This window comes from Melopsittacus undulatus, chromosome 6, assembly GCF_012275295.1.
Source record: "Melopsittacus undulatus isolate bMelUnd1 chromosome 6, bMelUnd1.mat.Z, whole genome shotgun sequence".
Lineage (NCBI taxonomy): Eukaryota > Metazoa > Chordata > Aves > Psittaciformes > Psittaculidae > Melopsittacus > Melopsittacus undulatus.
The window spans coordinates 84,156,542-84,175,197 of record NC_047532.1 but is presented as its reverse complement, the minus strand read 5'-3'; the positions used below and the strand labels follow the sequence as shown (position 1 = coordinate 84,175,197).

General features: G+C 42.7%; 1 protein-coding gene across 2 annotated transcripts in view; it reads right to left on the bottom strand.

Annotated features, from left to right (window-relative positions):
• The window catches only part of IL1RAPL2 (interleukin 1 receptor accessory protein like 2), a 344,758-nt gene that overhangs the window by 198,341 nt on the left and 127,761 nt on the right, over positions 1–18,656 (bottom strand). The gene's annotated exons all lie outside the window — the stretch shown is intronic.

The window sequence follows — 18,656 nt, the reverse complement described above, 5'->3', positions numbered from 1 at the left end:
GTTGAAGAGGACCATTCCAAGGGACTCTCAGGACTGCAATTGGAGCCCAAATCTGAGCATCCCCATTTAATTCCAAAACTAGCTATGGCTAAACTACAGAGTTCAAAGTACTCCAGGTTCATTTTCACAATTAATTGCCATGATTTAATGTGAATAATTTGATTGTTGATGATCTGAAGCTAAGGGGCTACCCAACCTCCATCACTTTTACTGCTGTGTTGGGAGCACAGTGCCTCAAGCTATAAGAAATTTCCCCTGCAGCAGTCAGAGTTCAGGGCAGGGAGGCTCATTACTGATGTGCACTTCCATCATTCTGGACTACTTCCAGCTTTCAGTTCCTGCTTAGCTCCCTTCGGTCATCCTGACTTATTGACAACTGGAGGATAATCAGTCGATCGTTGCTTGGAAAAACTAGAAGCTTTTCTATATTTCTTTCCAATCACTTAAGCTGGCACAGAGCAATACCTCATACCACAATTTTGTACTTTACTCTTATTAAGGTCTTTCACCTCCTGCTTCTTAACACTGAGACACTGAACAATTCCTTGGCTTTGTTCTAAAAGTTACATCCCATTTGAGCTGATGCCTCCCAGCCAACCTCTGCCCAATACAATTCCTTAAAAACCTAAACCTCTTTAGCCGAGGTGGGATGAGAAACTTGCAGCAAAAAAACTGCTTTATAAATAAACCTTGTGCTCTTGTGCTTGGAAAAGCAAAGTAAAAGGAGTTTCACAGAGGAACCAGAGAAAACCTGACTCCACAGAACCAGAGGAAACATTCAAGTGTATCAGGACACTTATCCAAAAGGTTCTGCTAATTAAAACCAAATGACTCCTTACAAACAGAGCAGCAGTTGAGCTGAGTTTGAGTAGGCAGCATGTGACTCTCTGCTTTCAGTTCCTGAAAATGTGACAGACGTAACAGACAGACATTGAGTAAGAAGCCACTGCCTCCACAATGTGCTGAGGGCCAGACTCCCATTGCCTTGTAATGGCACTGTGATTCTGAAAGAGAGTATGAATGGGAAGGAGGATTTTCTCCCTCAATGTATTTATAGCTATGTTAGAGTTATTCTGAAGGCCACCAACTGTGGTCTTCTGATGGAGGAAACCCTCCATGGGGCTTCTTTCAAAAGCTGCATTTGGACCGATTGGAAGAAAATCCATGGGTTTTAATCTTGGTGGTACAAATCCATCTTAAAAAGATCAGAAAAGCACTGAATGTGTTTCAAAGCCTTTCAGAATATTCCTTTTATGTGCAAGGTGTTCTTTTCGATGCCATGAATATAAAGAAAAAGCTTAAGTCCCTCCCTTACATGTGCCAGTCGTACCTCTGAAACCGTGTTTGGGCCACCTAATGGTGGTTAAAATACCCCAAGGATGGCAATCACATGAACTAGCACAGAGGGTCTTAAAGTAGGGGCAATGATAACATCAGCTACTTCTCAGGGTTACATTTTCATGAAAATGCTTGAAGTTCCTATGTAAATACCATTAACTTCCTATAGACCAAGCAAACTTCTTCAGACCAAAACTGTTCTCAAGCAACTACACCTCACTGGTGACCATCCTCAGCATACACTTCACACAGTCAGTGCCTCTCAATGTTTGACCTTTAATAAAGACGAGCCCCTTATTAAACTTTCAATAAAGATGATGCCCTGAAAGCTGTATTGGAAACAATAGTGAACCCACAGAAAACCCCTACAAACCAGCACCCACAACACCCAAACCCCACCATCCAACTGCACATGTTCATTGATAAAGCTCCAGGTGACCAACATCAGTGCCCTTCCAATCCCTACTAAACACTTAACTTGTTAGACAGCAGACAGAAAGCACTCTACATGAAGTAAAAAGCACAGTCCTATGTTATCACTGGAGGCCTGGTAATGGTGCTTTGAGAGGCTCTTTTCTGTTGATGGAAGCTAATTTGTGGGAAAGAAGGGAAATCTGGGTTGTTGAAGTTAATGGAGAAAGTTAAGCAGGTACCTAGCTCACTGTCTGCTGCATTTAGAAAATCAGTTCATTAATCTATTATGCATAATCAGCCTTTTGGGTGACTATAGAAAGGAGACAGGATAGTAAGGGTAGCAATTTACACTAGAAGCTTGATGATAAACTAGTAGTCACTTTGCCTTCACAGGAGTCTCTGGAAAGCTCACAATCCCAGCCCTCCTCCCTGAGAAGGAAGCAAGCCTGGAGGTGACCCTGAGGAATAACTGCCCTGTTAAGTCTAGTTGAAAGCAGGCCCAGACTACATGAGTATACTGGGATGGCAGTTGGTGAATATGTGCCAGTGTATGGGCTGAAGAGATTGTGTTTCTGAAGAATGATATCTGATTCCCAGCAAAGCTAAAGAGATGGGAGCCTGTGAGCTAGAGTGGGATTCCAGCAGCAACAACCTGCCATTGCGAGGATGAAAATGAAGGCAAGCACAAAGGATACTGATGCTGCAGACCTTGGTCAACCTCTTGTGCTGTGTCACATTCATAAGCAATAATCCTTCCCCTGCACCAGACCAGCATACAGGACACCTCCTCATCAACAGATTCCGCTGGATGCTGAGCTCAATATCGTTTCCTTCCATGACAAGCACAGAGTGGCTTCCTACCTGTCAGTCCTTCATTCTGGTCCCATCAAATCAAGAAAGAAAGATCATACCAACAACAAAGACCAATCTACAACACAAAAACTGACAGCTTCCCAGATCAGATGTGACTGTGACCCAAATCAGGAGGGGAAGAAACAGTAATTCATCCTGGCACGCCAATTAATTATCACAGAGATTGCTTATTGATTTCCTTGTGTTCACTCTGATACCTTATGAGGTACACTCATTTCATGCAAACTTATAATAGAATGGCAGATGCTGGCAGATCTAAGCAAACACATGGGTAGCTCCGGTCTCTGTTTATGCTAGGAGCAACCCATCCATGTATCCACCCATCCATCCCACTGAACCTCAGCATCAAGACCCTCATTTCCAGTCCTACTCATAGAAGCTATGTTTATCAGTAATGACCTCACAGTGAAGCCAACCAGCCCTTGCTGACAGATGCAGTCAAGCTGTCAAGGTTGTTCCCAAGTCACTTCAGCTTCGGGAAGGCTTCCTGCACTGGCCAAAGGCTGGGTTCCCAGGGAAGTTATCTAGCAGGACGTTTTCTAATGACAGCATTAATTATTCAAACAGCAGAGACACGTCAGGGCAGAGGTAATGATTTGTACAATTAGCTCTTTCACATCAAATAAACGTTTACAGCTATTCCTGAACTGAGAACTCATTATCATTCATTATATTAGGAGGTCCGACTGCCATCAGCTCTGGAATATCCCACCAGTACAACCCAGTGAAAACCATTCACATCCTCTCTCTAAACCAGCACAAACAGATGCCATTCAGGTTGCTGGTTCTCTTCAGCGCACTGTGGGTACTAAGGAAGCATACTCACTGTAAGGCACTGGGTCCTGTGCTGGTTTTTGACTGGTAACAAACTGGTTTCCAGTGCACGACCACAGAGAAGCTGCCTCTAACCTTTGGTTCGTTACTTGTAGCCTTTAGTCTCTGACCTCCAACCTAGTACCTTTGACCTCTGACCTGGTACTTATGACCTATGACTTTCGCTCCTTGGCGTATGACTGCTGATGTATGGTCTCTGACCTACGATATTTGAACTATGACCTTTCAGTTATGACCTATTAGCTGACCTAGGTCCTTTGAACATTAACCTGTGGCCTTTGGTATATGAGTATGAGAATGTACAAGCTCATAGTTGGCAGCTGAGGCATTCTGCACAGTGGTGGGGCAAGGAACCAAGTCAAGGTCCTTGCAAAGTCAGGCACCTCACATGGAACACTGATGGAGAGCACAACCCCAAAGCCTTCAGCAACAGTAAGTGCTGAAGTCACCAGTGATAACTACAGACAGGCACTGGGCCCAAAGCACTCAGACCACTGGACACCACTCAAAACCCCTGCGATGAAGCAATGCAAACACTGGAGCCCATGCCTGAGGAGCTGCAGTGCTAAGCTCCACAGAGAACCTACAACAGCTTAACTGCTTACCTGCTCCAAGCCTGGAGCAGTGCAGTACCACAAATCCCTTCCATAGATGGATCCGCTAGGACAGAAGAATTAAAGTAGGTACCTCAAAACAACCTACGAATCAACCATCAAGAAAGAAATAACTATGAAGTCCTCTCTCCTTTCTCTTTTCCATTATCCCAGACACAATGCCCTCAAATGCAAGGGATGTTTCAGGGAAGCATGTATTGGAGAGAGTGGCTCAGTGCATTTAATAATGGATAACTGGATCGAACCAGTAGGTTTACTTGTGAAAAGTGATGAAGATTGGAGTGTGCTTCCCATGTTCTGGAGGAAAACATAAGTAATCTACTTAAATGAAAATCAATTTTAGATGTTCCTTTATTACACTCTACGGTCTGTGGAGTTCCTTTCTTTTCATGCCGTTATACCAATGGTAGGTAATTCTCACACTGGCGATAGATTTTCCCTTTAGAAAAGTAGTGAAGGTCTTAACTTTTGAATAGAATTATTCCTCAGGAATCCTTAGCTGCTATTCAAGCAGTTTAATTCAAAGAGTTAGAGCTCTCATACAGAAAACTTTAACTGACAGTAATCACACCCAGCTATTTTTCTTATTAATGTATAACAATGTTAATCCGCTGTGACTAGTCTTTAGCCAGAGTATTAAGGGCTTCTTCTCCCTAAAGTGGTATTTAATGATAAAATATTAACGTTTTTGAATAATCATCTTGCACGTGCTGCAAATGATGAAGATCAGCTGCAACATTTTATTCTCTTTTCTGATCTTCAGCACAGACATGCACATCCTAGCAATGAAATGGTGCATGCTTGTGAGCTGATGGGAATCTGTTCTGGTGTGCTTGTCACAGGCACATCATGCATTACACGGTAACATGCAGTCCCTGTGATAATCCACACACGAGGCTCAGCAGTTACACCTGACAACTTCCATGTCACTTTACATTGCAGAAGATCCAACAAAGCCTGCGCATGGCAGGTATGAATCTCTAAAACCATGCAGGCTTTCACATCACCTTACACTGGTCAGGCTCTATAAACACAGGATCTGGCCTCAGTCCACAATGGTTTAAGCAAGGGAGGCAGCCAGTCCCTTGCACAGAAGTCTGATATTATCAGTCCATTGAGTTAACCTAGGTACTGATTTCATCAGTGACCAAACTGTTACAAGCAGGTAACTTTAAACAGACACTCAACACAAATTGCAGTCTAAGCCTATTCAAAAGCCTGCAGGGGCCCAGCCACAAAAATGCTGAATTAGGTTGTGAAATACCTGTATTCATCTTAATTGGGTGCTGTTGCTGAAGTATAACCGGACTCCTACAGTATCACCAACTTTAATCAGAAATAGGGCGCAGAAATCCAATTCCCTTCACTGTTTGATTTTGACTAGTCAAAGCCAAGAAGCAGGCAACAGAGCTCTTGTGATGTCTATAGGAATTATGCTTTTTGTACATAAATTGTTCTCCCGTTACCAGATGCACTGATGCCTCTTTTTGTTTCTGATCCCTTTTTAGCAGAGTTCAGAGCCGCTCACTTCCAAGCCATGGCAAGGCATGTGGCAAATCCTCTTTACAGCCCTTGGAAACCAGCTGAACTGAAATACAGACAAATGTGTCACAGCCCAGAAAGAGCTCTTGGTCTCTGACATCCGGCCTGACCTCAGATGAACTACATCGAGAGCTGTGATAAGAAACTAGAAAGCTCCTGGAACCAGTAGTTTTTTCATGTCTGTTTCCTGATGGTCACTTCAGACAAGTGCATCCCCTCATGGCAGTGCTGCACATCTGAGGGTGAAGAGCAGCCTCCTTCCCACAGGCTCACAGTGAGCAGCATGGCCCAATCACACTGGGGATTAGGCAGAAGCTACTGATGAGCTTTTCCTTACCTGGGTATTCCAAAAGAAGTCACCATTGTACAAAAATACCATTTCCTCCAGGAAAAAGTAAATCAAAACAAAGCAAAACAAGTGGTGACAGCTCTTCTGCAGCACCAGAGGCAGAGGTGGAACAGGAACACTGGCTTCCCAATGGGTGAAAATGAACATTCCAGCTCCCAGTCTCAGCAATCAGCTCACAGGAGCTTCCCTGCAGCAGATTAAGCAGCTTGCAAATTCTTCTCCATGCTACCTAAGACAAGTTTTTGCCTAGCAGTCTTTCTGCCTTGGGTTTTAATGGCTTTCCCCTCCCTCCCGCAATTAATTCCAAACTTTTCTTTGTAGCTTTTTGCCCAGCTTTGAAATGTTTCATTAATGCAAAGTATCTCAGAGATAAGAGATTTTGAGCTAAAAAATAACCAAGAGCCAGGTAGCTGCAGGCACAGGATGGCATTCCCAGCCAGGCGGGTGGTGGCATCTTCATTTGGAGTTGTGCTTTCCCTTCTGCAAGCAGGTCACACCAGCAAGCGCTCAAGAAGCAGGTGAAAAGCCAGGTGATGCTACACAACCACAAGCAGATTTCCAAGTATAATTCAGCTCTGGCTTATAGTACCCCAGGATGGATAAAAGGTTTCATTATTCCCAGCTGTCCCCCTGCTCTGCTTTAGTCCCTGTGTGACATGTGCTGAACCTCTGCAGACTACAGTATGAAAACAAATGATGCTACCCTCCAAGTCAGCCTGTAAACTGACACATCAGGAGCTATAAATGAGAGCTACGTTCCTATCCTGCACCTTGTAAAGCTTAGGTGAAGGACAGTCTAAACCCTGACCAGGATCTAAAGCTTACTATCACTTTAGCTACTCTGGTGAAGTCCTTTCTGTGGAGCATTAGCATCCTGTGTAAATGGAGCATGGCACTTGATCTCATGTCAACAAGCAGAACTGAGGGGGACAACACTGGCTTTATGAGCAGAAAGCTTCCCATGCTAATAAGATAGAGCATTTGAAACAGTGATACTTTTTTATCATACTCTTTCAGTATTAATTTTGGCTAATATGGTCTGACAGTCTCTAATATGATCATTCTTTCATACTCTACTGGTGACAACTAACACTAATTCAATATGATTCTTATGTGATGGGATGGGTGGGAAAGTGTTGATGTAATAAAAGAGCAAGTAGATAGACCATGATCAAGACACCTCTAGTTTTGGGGTTTATTTCACCTGTCCCAGATAAATATATCAAGATCATTTAATAACCCTATATAAAGTAGCTTTATTAATTTGAAATTATCTTCTTCATTCTTTCCAGTTCTTTTCAACCACCAGAACGGGATGCATAACAGTAACTGCTGGCACTCAATACAACAAACAAGCTGCTTCTCCCTGCGTGGTATTGCAGTGCTTATGTGTTCATGCTATTCCTCTTAACCATGGCTCTCCATCTGGGGATGATATCTAACATGTTCTCCACCGTGAACTCTCCACCCTGTTCAGAACCACTGCTCTCCAGACACAGCTCTCCACCCAGTTAAGCAGCACAAGCTACATACTTATTCCTAGACTAGTTTAAAAGAAATTAATCCAGTTTGCCATGTTGACTGACCTCACAGCAATCATTATTTACCACTTTGCCAACATCTAATCCTTCTACAAACTTAATCAGAAGGTCTTTTTATTTTACTTCCAGTGAAAAGCTAGAGTGCAGGACAAGCATGGGTGTCCTGGTTTGAGAATATCCCATCTGATTGTTACTTCCCATTACCTTTTGGTCCATTTGGAGAAAAGCAAAACATTAGTGCTTCTTTCACCTTTAAATGATTTCACAAGGTTTGTGATCTGAAACACAATCTTCCATTAAATCTAACTAATATATTTGAAAGAACTTTTAATTTGAACTTTGCAAATTAACCATGGCAAAGAATCCTTCAAGCAGGAGATCACATCACCAAAGATGTCACATTACATTTAATTTAGTGAATACACTGAAGCAAGACTTTGGTATTTCAATGTGGCTCTATCACAGTAGGATCACTTGTGAAGGTATTGATGTATTATTATTATTCCTAGGAGCATACAGAGCACCAAATTAATAAGCACAAGTATGCAATGTTTCATATTCTAACACTATCAAAACAATTAGATGGCATTGATATCTTAGGTAGGTAAAAAACTTGATCATAACAGCAATATCCTTCCTATTCCTGTCTTTGTTTTATGCCATAGCAAAGAAACAGAAAAAAACCCACCTAATACTGTTTCTTCTCATCGCTTGTTCACAGCCTGGGAAGACAGCAAATACTAATTAGCAATAGGACCGATGCTATGAAGTAACAGAATCTCCACTTTGGCAAATTACACAATGTTATTTGATTGCTTTTTCCCCTGAATACAGCCCTTGCTACATGAACACAATCATTGTTCAAAAATCAATAGGACAAAACTCACATTGACCGTAATGAGCTTTGGCTCAAATCCTGTGTTGATCTGCTTTAGCCCACAATAAAATTGAGCAACACAAAGAACTGTTGTATCTGTACATGTAACATTGAAGTCAGATTTGAAGACTCAGGTTCAGCTGCTAAAGCTGATGTTTGCCTCAGTGCTGCAGAGATCTACTCATTAGTACAAACACTGACAAGCTCCTTTTCAAAAGCTACTACTGATTTCTGCCATAGATGAAAATGTACAACACCTTAATAATACATGTATTAGGAAAGCTGAGAACCACAGACATGTTTACATTGCTTTTCAAAGAACAAAATCATACATCTGTTGCATTTACTTATGATATATATAAATCTCTACCTGGCAGCAGAGAATGAACTTCCCTCTTGCTTAGCAGACCCCCAAGTGCAGGCAGCAGAGGCAGAATGTATTTTGAAATACCTGCAGTAATTAGTCCAATGTACTGTCCACACAGTATTTATATATGCGTGTAGTTTCCATTGTAATACCTGACAGGCCACCACTCACCAAGGCTGGTCTTAGACTGAAACCTACTTCTATACTTCAATGCCTTTATCTGAACTGATTTAATTCTACCTTGTACTTTCCCCCAATGGGCAGAGACTTCCCATTTGTCTCCTTGCCTTGGCCTTGCAGGGCTGGGTATAACATTTGAATTTAACTGACTGTGAGCCATGGCAGAAGAACAGGAGCACCAAGATGACTGACTGATCAGGCAGGGGATGGCAGCCAGCAAAACAGAACTGTTTTTACTATGAGAGCACACAGAAGTGCTATGCAAGTTCTGCCCAGCTGTGCTAGGTGTTACACAGCTGGGAAACTGAATACATAACCATGCTCCTCTAGCAGGATGAGATTTAAACATATCTTGGAGACCTTCAGGACACGTACATGTGAGGATGGGGGAAAGAAGAAATGAGGCAGAGAGAGACATGTGATAGGAAAGCAGCACATACACAAGTGTCCAAACCAGGTTTGTCTCCAGGTCCTCTGCAACTAGATAAGGAAAGTCTCATAGACACTTTAGATGCTGAATTTTCCTAAATTAACCACAAAAAGCCAAGTTACATGCTTCTTCAAGAGATCCTTTCAGTGATCAATTCAATATCTAGGAACCAAGCAGTCCCATGCTCTAGTATTCTGGGACTTTCTGCTCCCATCTGCAAAATTAATAGGAGGAGGGGATAGGTTTTTAGGGTAAAAAGCCTCTCATCCATATGCCTGCTCACCCAGAGCATTTGGGGCCAGAAAGAAACTCACCCCCCTTGATTACCCCTGATGGCCCAAGGAAGTCAAGGAAATAGTAAAAGCCAGTAGGGAAAAAATGCCTTAAAACCAGGCATTAAGCATAAAAGCCTACATAAGAAAAGAGCTGAGACCGTCTGGGTATGTTCTTTCACCATAAATTAATGTTAAAATATTGAATGTTCCGAAAAGCAACAAGAAGTTTTCACTCTTGAGTTGATTTAACCGAATGTAACAACACATTAGTCACGCAAACTCCCACTCTCAGAAATGCTTTTTTCACCCTCTGAAGAAAAGGTAATGAGAGAAACATCTTTTTTATCTGTGCGGTTTCACTTCATTGTAATTTCCATTTGTCAACTCTAATTAGTGCCTTTACCAAGCATTTCTCTCCTGATATTCTCAAACATCTCGTCTCTTATCAAACAATGTTCCAGTAGCCTCCTAGGATGAAGGCAGCCCTTCAGTGGGCATCTACACAGAAGCATGTGCAGCTTCAGAAGATGGTTTCCAAGTTCAATGGGAAACCTTGGACACAGTTAAAAGAGGACAGAGCACCACGATATGCTGGTTACACCAGGACAAGCACCTCAAAACCAGGCAGAGGTTGAATTTCACAACAGACTTGTGCAACCCCAAACAAGTAGAACATTCCCAAAAAGTCTGGGTGGTAGGAAGCTGGTCCTTGGAGCAGGAAATAAACCTTCTGGGAATACATACATGTGCTGTGACACTAAAGATAAGGGCTCTGAGATACAGAGATCTGAAAACAGTGATAATTTTTGCATTTTGGGGTAATGTCTTTATGTTCTCTATTTTAGCAGATGCTGCATTCCTGAGCCAAGCTGAAGGTAGTGAGCAAAGGCCATTTCTTCAGGTTTAGTGAGACTGAAGAACTAAGATGTGGAATTAAGGATCTAATTTCCCAATTCTTATGAACCTGAAAGCATGAGCTCATCCGTAAGAATGGGCAGATTGGCCTTTCACACCATTTCTAGAAGGCCTATAATTTGCTTGACAAGAAGATCACATCTTTAATAAGACTTGTTGAAACAAGCTGGGAGACGAGCAACTGAAAGCAAGTCATGGTGTGAATTACTGACAGCTCAGAAATCATTACACAGAGCTCAGGTGGTTGTACCCTTTTATATCCCACAGGCAGTGAAGGTCAAACTGCACAGGCCCCCAGGGCATCTTCAGTTGGCATAGCTCCTGGCAGAGCACATGTCAAGCACTCCATAGGGGGTTAAGAAGGACTCAGCAGCCCCTAATTCTCACTCCTTGAAACTATGAGCAAAAGCATCCTCAAGTGCACATTAAGGACCTGGTGCTCAGCTCTGTTACAGGCACACTTTAAAGCTGTCCCAGCAAGTGAGCAGGCTCCCTCTGGGGTACAAGGGCTCTGGATGAGGTCCTGCAGGAGAGAAGGCATCTTTGCATGCAGGCAAAGAGAAGAGAACTGCAAGTGTCCACAGCAAGCAAAGACTTCTCCCACATGTGCAAACTGAATTCAAAAGATGGTGTCTCCTGGCAGTGCCAGCAGAGCACGGGTCCATGAGCATTCAGCTTTCAAAAAGCCCATTCAACATCCCCTTCAGTAGCCTTGTCAGTCCTTAAGAACGTACAGCAGAGTTAAGAGAATAAATTACAATGGCCTTCCTACAATGTCTTTATAACTATTTGTTCCAGTGTTCTAAGAGTGTTTTCAACCATCACCAAGATCACAATCTCAGCCTTTAAAGGTCAATAAAATATTTACATCCTTAACACACTCTTTGTGCAGACTGTCAGTGCTCCAAGATCTCCATAGGAATATTGATATTTGAACTATACAGACACAACTTTATTTACTGTAGAAAAGTATATTAATACTAATTTATTTAAACACTTCACCAAAGTGGCAGTTCAGTTTAATCAAATACTGAAGTAATCAGGTTATGTTTGATTTAAACTTTGAAAAGTCAACTCTACGGTTTACCAAGGACTGAATTTAGCAAAGTTCTCATCATTAAAAACTGGTATTATGTTGTGGAGCTGTGCTGGCTTCAGCGGCACATTGCCAAGCAGTAAACCTTGTAAAAGACTAATTGTCCACGCCTGTGTAATTCCCACAGCGCTCTGCACAGCAGGCCATCGGCACACAAGTGCCAAGTCAAACAGTGCCAACAGCACAAGGAGGAAAACATTCTATTGCTGAATGAAGGAAACACACTGCTCGGTCACGGTACAAAACCTGCATGTGCCCCCAACGTTACAGTGGTGCCAACAAACACTGTGCCCTCCCTGCTCCTTCTAATCCCCCCCTCAAAGGCCGGTTATTTCCCAATGTGAGGAAGCAAAGGGGAAGCCAAATTCCCGCAGTGAAGTGCCTGCAGAGAGCGGCTGTGAAAGCCCATGACTCAGAGCAGCTTGCTGAGTCCCTGGTGCATTTCCCAGCTTTGATTGCTGTGGGATACAGTAAAGCCCCTGGTCCCACTGCCCCTCTCCAGGAAAACTTACATACTCCAAGCTCAAGCATCTCAGCTCAGCTGGAATAGGTCAGGCAGAGGTCCTCTGAGCAGCCTGGGTTAGGGTTAGGGTGCAGGGACCAGCCAGGAGCCAGGCAGAGCCTTGGGTGCACCCGCAGCACCCAGCAGCAGGGTCCAGCATCCCCTCCCATCCTCATGGATGGCCCCAGGAAAGCCAAGTAATTTCTGTATTGTTTTTCCTTTGATTTCTGTTTTACAGATCGAGAGGCACTGAAGAAATCACCTCAGTGTTAAGCCCCCAGCTTCGCAGTTGCAGATCTTCTTTCCTTTTGCCTCACTGCTCCATGTCAATGGATACGCCCAAGATAAGTATCCTTTACATGAGACACCCCAATAGGTAGTAGCTACCAAAGGCAGCAGATTCCTCACCTGTGAACTATCAGCCTAAATCTATCACTAGGGCCATACGTGGCCTATGGTCTTCCTGTTGGACACCAGATCAGGATTTAGCTTTACATCTCCAAAGCAGATGAGGAGATGGTTTGCACTACTCATGTGACAATCCCATACATGTGGTACCGAAGACCTTGTGGTCCATCTCTAATTATCAGCCCTCTTTGTCTCTTCAAGACACGGTCCAAAGGTGAGGAATGAATGATAATCCTCCAGTCCATGACCCGCAGGGCATAACATAGTGCAGAGTCTGCAGCACAAACACGAGGAGCTGCCAAATTCAAAGACACAGAAGCTCTTCCCAGGAAAGGCTGATGCAGACACACAATTATTTTACAACCTTTTCTCAAGCGTGTAGGCACAAGAAAGCAGAGGCAGCTGGAGGAAAACCACTCCAGCGAGCTAAACATCCCAGTTATCCTTTGGAAGGAAATCTGCCCCATTGAACTGAACTTTTCTTGTGCTTAAAAAATATCCTATTGACAGAAACAACCAAAATAAAGACATCCAGAAAAGCTGAAATGCTTGTGACAGCCTGTCAAATTATTCCTCATCAATAGACAATCGGATTATTTGGGTTTGCACAGAAAGGTACATTCCTACACTCCAACAAGCTAATCATTCCAGAAGATACATTTCAAGTGATACACGGTCCAAAAATCATTCTTCCCAGAACATCATCTTCTGTAAGTGAAAACCTTTGAGAAACATTAGTAGGGACATGTGGGAATTAAAAACCTCCTACTGTCTCTGCTGGAGCAGAACGTATCACTTCCCAATGCCAATTCAAAATGAAACACTTCCTCCCAGTCATACCTGTGTTCACACTGCCAGCCCTGCAAGCAAACCCCCTCGGGCACCCAGCTGCCTGCTCATGGCCAGCCCTGGTTAGAGCTGGTGGTGACATGGTCTGAAGGTATATGGGAACCTTATGCACTGGTGAATTAGGCTTGCAGTACTTAGCCACCCTGCAGGACAAGGCGCTGCCTTCTCACAGTTCCCCTTGCTCAGGACCTTGCTCTGCCAGTGACTAGGAGCAGATGGGACAAAGATTGATGCTGTTCTCTCCATTTTACAAACTGGTACCCAGGGATGCCTGAAATGGGAGCTGGATTCCGAGTACCAGGTTGAACAAATTTTGACAGACCTGTCCCCTCCATTAATTTAACCAATGACTTTTTAACCCCTCTATAGATTTGTCCTTCACAATACACAATGTAATTTCACATCTCATTTAAAACAAACCGGTTTTATTTCTTTCGAATCTGTTGTCTCAGTCCTCATCGAGTGCCTTCTATATTTTGTCACATGGGGAATGATAAATACTTGCTCTTTAGTTACCTTCTCAAGTCAGTTATTCCTAACATTATATCTAGGACAATAATTCAAAGCAAATAATATTTACAGTTCTTTAAAGCATGAACTACAGCCCACACTCTTATGACAGTGAAGCTAATGAGAATTTTGCTTGAGGAACCTCAGATAAGACCACCAGGTTTCTTCGTAGAATCAGTTTTACCCTACTGAAACTTAATTTGAATGAAAAAGCCATATAAGCCTTGAGGAGGTTGTCAGATTGTGACCTGAAGTTCATGATTTGTGTCTACCTTTAATTAAAACTGATCAGCTTTCCTCTTGCAAAATAGGTTCCACACCCCACCTTCTTACCAGCTGTCTGTGCTGCTCAAAGCTACTGCAAATGTCATGAATCCCTGATACCACAAAACAGATTCTATTTGTTTGCAAATCATCATTTGCAAGACAAACATGCAAAACACTTGCTTAAAACTGTGCTTAACCGAGTCTATCATATAGCTGAAGCCAAAGTTTAAGGTTATTCAGAGTCCTTTTAAAATATCATATGAAAGTTGTAATGAAGTTTTGAAATAGTATTTATTTTACTTTCAGTCATTTCCTACAGTTCAGGGAACCCATTTCACCTGACCTATCTGTACCAGCAAGCTACATGAGCAATCTTCAGTTAACACTGAAAGAATACTTAGAACTGTTTGTAGGAAGGGATGATTTCTGTTTCCACAAAGTTTTAACAAATAAACCTAAACTTAGACAAATCTCTTCCTTTATTCTCCTGGCAAACCCTGCCCCAAGTTGTGGTCAGTCTCCAAGACATCCCATTTGCAGAGATATTCATCATTTCTCTTTGTAACACTATCTTCTTGTACATCCACAAGCATTGGTCTCTCACCTGACTCTAACCTAGCAGAGGATCCCCCCTCTTAGCTCAATCCAGCCCTTTTCGCTGCATTACCCTAAAGAAATTAGGGTATTTGCACTAACGAAGGCACAAGTGGCAAGCAACGGCTTTGAGAGCCTTTCTGCATCAAGGTGAACATCAGCATAGATGATTATCCTGAAGGTTCACATTTAAGACGTACTATTGACCTCAGCAATGCTCATCTCCCCGCAGGAACCATGGCCATTAATGCAGTAACTAAAATGAAGAAGAAAGAAGACCTCTGAAAACCATAGCTCATTTTGTAAACATGAATGGATTGTAGAAGCTTTTGAAGGGCGCCACTATTAAAGATCAGTTCTAAGAGCTTCAAACGATCCACCATAATGCATTGCATAAAAACCTTTCAAGAGCTTTTTCAAGGTCCTCCTCTTCCATTGTCACAGCCCATTGCTCTGAGCGCACTGGCAGCTTGGTAGGTGGATTTTTGACATAAGGTCAAAAGCTTTTAATGACCAACAATAGAGGGTTCAGAAGCAAGTAAAACATCTCTCCTTGAAAGCAATAATCAACAATGCCTTGCCCAGACAGGCTGGATGTACTCAGTGCGCTCTGCAGGAGGCTTGTTTTGGAGTCAGTTTTATTCCCTAAGTCATTCTTACACACAATCCTTCACCAAAAAAAACCCACCAAAGTAAGAAAATAAATAGAGAAATCAGGATAAGTCCTCCCATACATCTCTGCATAGCAGAGGACTGTCCAGTCCCACAGCCTCAGGGCATGAGCCATGTGTGTGCCTGCCCCTGTGGCATCTACACTCTCTTCTTGTCTATAGCTACCAGTCCCCAGATCCCTCTTCTACTGCCATAGCAGTGTTGGCAGCCAGATTTTGGCTTAAAACACCAGGTCATTGGCAGATGTGGAAGAAAAGGAGAAGGAGGAGGAGAGGGACTCAGCCCAGAGTTCACAGATGAGTCTACACATCTCTGACAGACAAAACACGTGTTGGTTTATGGCCTGGGTTATAGATCAGAAATGCTCTCAAACCCACTGTGCATCTTTGGACAAATGACTGTGTCTCTCCACATTTGTTTCCCAGCATTTCCCCTCTCCACGAGACACTGAGCACTGATGATCCATTGCAGAACAGTGCAATGCTTTAACTTTGAGTATAATAATGCAATGTATTAACTTTGAGTATGAAAAGGCAAGCGTAAAACCCCTGCAAATCACTCCTTTTCCCTTTGAAGCGTGAAATTACAGGAATGGGAAATCCTTTCCCGAAGTATCTCTGCACTCTGTTTGCCTTAATGATTCAATCTTTTGACCACCTTATGGTCCCCCAAATAAAATAAAACTAAATGGCCTCAAACTAAGTGCTGTGGGTTTGCTGTGCTAAGTTTCAGAACAATTTTAGCTCTTGCAAAGCAGGAAACTCCTCTTTAGAAGGATGACTTAAAAATGCTGACACACGTGAATGATAACAACAAATAACTGTGTTCTGACAGTTCACAAGGATTATGGAAAGGTATGGTATCCATAGGTTCTTCCCCTTTTGAAGTCCGTTTCCTGCTCACGCAGATTCTTAAGGCCCATGATTCTTAAGGCAAGTGGGGCTCTTACTGGCACTGGAAAATGAAGACAGCACCAAAATATGGGCAGGTACAGGCATGGCAGTACTGGTACTAAACAAAAATGCTGCATTCATTCATTCTTCACATTCTAGATGTAGGGCAATCTTGAACTGTTATCTCTGCTGGAACACACGTTAACACTGCTCACATCCAATGGTGATACACAACATGCACAAACCCCATTCAGTTAGGGCAGGAATCTCAAATACAATTACTGTTTCCCAGAGGCAGTCTGCAGTGACACCAGGCTCCTGAATACCGGCCAGTCACTTCAAAACCCAAGGAGTCAGGCAGTGGAGCACGGCTGAGGCTTGCCTCCTTCTTTCCCTCACTGAACACTCTCTACCACCCTAAAGCCTCAGCCCTGCCTTCAGTAGCTATCTTCAACATCCAAACAATGCAGCAACTCCATAAGAACACACTCAGCCATCAACAGCTTGCTTACAATTAAACAAAATCTACTGCAAATACCTCGTGTGAGAGAATCTCCTGGTGCTTAAAACACAGTACTGCAGACTGTAACTTTGATACCTTTGCTTTTGGTTTGTTTTCCTTAGGCACCTACCACCAGGATATTTAAGCATCCAACAGCTACAGGAAACACTCAACAAGTTATAAAAGGGAACACTGAGAGAAGAAAAACCAACAATCTGCCTGAGATTTCATAACTAGGGCTAGAATGAAGTTCAGCAAGGTAATACGGTGTGAATGGCTGTGCAAAACAGATGCTGTTGTGGTGCTGCTAAGCACATTCTCACCCGCAGCAGACACACAGCTCTCAGAAAAGGCACTGTAAAAGAGCTGCTTTGTGTTTAGTGCCAGTCACTTGGCACAGTGGGTGCTCGACTGCCAGCTGACCAGCAGAAAGGGTTTGTCCAACTGCCTCTCTTGCAGCTCCAGCTCTTCCCTATGTAAGTATCAACACCAGGAATTAAGCTTTTGCAGCCTGCCTTACACTAAGGGATACTCTTAAAGGGAAGCAGCAACAAGACACTCTCAGCTCAGTGTAAATACAGTGAAGGCTTTTCAATGCAGTATGTGAAATGGATCATGTTTCACAGATTCTTCCCAAAGCAGCCTGTAGGACTACCCCATTGTCCTGAAAACAACTGATCAAAGTGGTGTCAACCATCCCCAGCAACCCTTTATTTACTGAGACAGATGTGCCCCCTTTGCAACATCTGGGCAGCACCTCCAGGACCCATCCTGGCACAGACCATGAAGGTGCTCTGCAGCAAGGAAGAAGTCCTTAACAGAGAGAGGAGATGAATAGTACCAACAGCTTAGCCACCCATGAAAGATGATGTGTTCGTGGTGGGAGTGGCACATCTGCTGCCAGCACTGCCATGACGACAGATGTGCCATGAGACTGTTGCTTGCTTTACTCTTTCCTCTTCCCTTTGTTTGCAGTGAGGTATTTGGCTCCTAAGGCAAATGTTTCCTTTTTAAATGGGAAAGAGAGAGACAGTGACAGTGGTTCATAAGAGGAACGTGCAATTAAAACATTCAGATGCATTAAAGGCATCTAGGAAATTATTCATGTTTATTGACTTCTTTGATCACTTAGACTTTGGTCAGCCTTGTGAATATGCACTTGATTTTTAACACTACTATCAGTAGTTTTTAAAACTATGGTTTCCTAAATTGCTAAGAATAACTGAAAAGCTTGGACTGAAAAGCTTGTCAATTAAATATACAGCCATCTAGCCCCCCCCAGCAAATGTATATAATTTAATATAATAGCACTGAAACAGCATTTCCCTTGCTCAAGTTAGTACTTACAAGTCTAGATGGGTATAAAGGTTTCATTATCTAAATGATATGCTAACACTTTCTAAATTTCACAAATTATAAGTTAGCAGTAGCTTCTATTGTACTGCAGCTCATTTCAGTACAAAATCACCTTGTACAGAAACCAGCAGTGGGATTTCAATTATCTCTGGCAAACAGTCTGTATTTCCTAGAATATGATTAATCTGATGCATTAAAAATAATCAATATTTAATTTTTGCCTAGTACTTCAGAAGTGTTCTTCCTGGGGGTTTCCCAAGGAGATTTCATTTACTAATGATGCAATTCTACCATGAGAACGTTAGTCATTAAACCAGTAGTAGTAGTAAAGAAGCATCTAAATCTGCACTGATCTTAATAGTTATCTGTCAAACAGATGATCTATTGTTCATGTCTACACTTCCCTGACTTCTTAATTGCTAATGTATATGCTACTACTAATTGTACAGTACTAGTAA